This window comes from Harmonia axyridis, chromosome X (assembly GCF_914767665.1).
Source record: "Harmonia axyridis chromosome X, icHarAxyr1.1, whole genome shotgun sequence".
Classification (NCBI taxonomy): Eukaryota; Metazoa; Arthropoda; class Insecta; order Coleoptera; family Coccinellidae; genus Harmonia; species Harmonia axyridis.
Window position 1 is genome coordinate 34,439,703 of NC_059508.1, and position 2,500 is coordinate 34,442,202.

At 52.0% G+C, this 2,500-nt stretch overlaps 2 non-coding genes across 2 annotated transcripts in view; both read left to right on the forward strand.

The window, feature by feature from the left end:
- The first annotated feature begins 297 nt into the window (after window positions 1-297).
- Window positions 298-452, forward strand: LOC123686976. The gene has a single exon (XR_006748727.1). It is a non-coding gene; the product is annotated as a 5.8S ribosomal RNA (ribosomal RNA).
- A 508-nt stretch (window positions 453-960) lies between these two features.
- Window positions 961-2,500, forward strand: part of LOC123688141 — a 4,001-nt gene continuing 2,461 nt past the window's right edge. The window contains exon 1 of the ribosomal RNA XR_006749788.1: window positions 961-2,500. This exon is cut by the window's right edge and continues 2,461 nt beyond it. This is a non-coding gene — a ribosomal RNA (large subunit ribosomal RNA).

The following is a 2,500-nucleotide window of genomic DNA, read 5'->3' on the forward strand; positions in this document are numbered from 1 at the left end:
ATCTATTCCAGGGACGAAGACGTCGACGTTGTGCGACGCCCGTTACATTAGCGTTTTTATGCTCTTTCGGGATTGTCTGCGACGTTTGTCTCCGTCCGAATTTTTACGATAATTGTCACTAGATTAGTACGCAAACTAGTTGAACCGAAGATTTTGCGCCGATCGACTGACGTATTGACCCTTCAGTGGGTCGTCTCAGTCATTGGAATGTCATTCTCGAGGAGGTTCGCAGTTGGCGTCTCGTATTTCGAGGGAAAGTCCATTGCGACTAGTACCGAGAAATCGAACATAAAAGATTACCCTGAACGGTGGATCACTTGGCTCGTGGGTCGATGAAGAACGCAGCTAATTGCGCGTCAACATGCGAACTGCAGGACACATGAACATCGACATTTCGAACGCACATTGCGGTCCTCGGACACTGTCCTCGGACCACTCCTGACTGAGGGTCGGTTCCATTACAAAGACTGCCCGGCCAGACGTTATGGCTTGACGAAGTGACGACGTAAAGGTCGTCTAACGTTGATCCTGTACCGAAGGTCATTTGGGCGAGTTGGACGGTTTGCCGCGTGACGATCAACGTTCTGTCGTTTCGACGCCTCGTGTGTTGGAATGATGAGGAGTTGTTTTCGTAACGCGCCGTCTTGAATTGCGAAAGCATATATTGTGGTGTCGTGGTATTGCTCGATCTGCGCCCATGACTGTAGACATGCGATCGTCGTGTCCGAGAAATCTGAACGACGTCCGATCGCTTTAATGTGCCAGTTGTCGCGCGTTGCGGATGAGCTTTCATGAGCGCACCCCCCGAAACACCGAAGCACTTTGCTTGGATTCGCATGATCCGCCATACGGAGCAGGAGATAATAGACGCCTTTGAGTAGGCTAACTCCCTCGCGTAAGGTACGTGATTTTATGAGCCGCCAAAGGTTAGTTTCGGAACGTTTCGATGATTTGAACATACGACCTCAGGACAGGTGAGACTACCCGCTGAATTTAAGCATATTATTAAGCGGAGGAAAAGAAACTAACTAGGATTCCCTTAGTAGCGGCGAGCGAACAGGGATTAGCCCAGCACTGAATCCCGCGATCGTAACCGGTCGCCGGGAGATGTGGTGTTTGGAAGGATCCATTATCTGGCGAGTTCGCGGCGCGTTCAAGTCCATCTTGAATGGGGCCATCGCCCATAGAGGGTGCCAGGCCCGTAGCGACCGCTGCGGCTTGCTAGAGGATCTCTTCTTAGAGTCGGGTTGCTTGAGAGTGCAGCCCTAAGTGGGTGGTAAACTCCATCTAAGGCTAAATATAACCACGAGACCGATAGCGAACAAGTACCGTGAGGGAAAGTTGAAAAGAACTTTGAAGAGAGAGTTCAAGAGTACGTGAAACCGTTCAGGGGTAAACCTGAGAAACCCGAAAGGTCGAATGGGAGATTCATTCGCGCCTGTTGTTGGGATTTACTGACTGTGGAAACGGCGACGTTCGCGTTGGCTGTTCCCTTCGGTTCATCTCCGGCTTCGGACGCGTGCACTTCTCCCCTAGTAGGTCGTCGCGATCCGTTGGGTGCTGTTCTACGGTCTCGAGTGTAGCCGTGAGCTCGGATTTTCCGATGTTTACGGACACTGGGTTTCCGAACAGCTCGCTCGACGGTTTACTGATGGCGGGAGGCCGCGACTTAGTTCGCGTCCGGCCCGTGGCAAGTATGTGAATTGTGATGGCGATCGGACCTAGTGCCGATTCCGTCCGTTTGCGACTGTTCGCCGCGGTGTTCTTGGACAGACCTCTTGAAACGCCGATCAGCGACGCTATTGCTTTGGGTACTTTCAGGACCCGTCTTGAAACACGGACCAAGGAGTCTAGCGTGTGCGCGAGTCATTGGGAATCACTAAACCTAAAGGCGCAATGAAAGTAACGGTTCACTTTATGTGAACTAGGGAAGATGGTCGGTCTCCATGACTGACCCGCATTCCCGGGGCGCCTCATTCTCATTGCGAGAGGAGGCGCACCAAGAGCGTACACGCTGGGACCCGAAAGATGGTGAACTATGCCTGTCAGGACGAAGTCAGGGAAACCCTGATGGAGGTCCGTAGCGATTCTGACGTGCAAATCGATCGTCGGAACTGGGTATAGGGCGAAAGACTAATCGAACCATCTAGTAGCTGGTTCCCTCCGAAGTTTCCCTCAGGATAGCTGGCGCTCGTTGCATACGAGTCTCATCCGGTAAAGCGAATGATTAGAGGCATTGGGGTCGAAACGACCTCAACCTATTCCAAAACTTTAAATGGGTGAGATCTCCGGCTTGCTTGAATGTGAAGCCGCGAGATTTCGGATCAGAGTGCCAAGTGGGCCATTTTTGGTAAGCAGAACTGGCGCTGTGGGATGAACCAAACGCCGAGTTAAAGCGCCTAAATCGACGCTTATGGGATACCATGAAAGGCGTTGGTAACTTAAGACAGCAGGACGGTGGCCATGGAAGTCGGAATCCGCCAAGGAGTGTGTAACAACT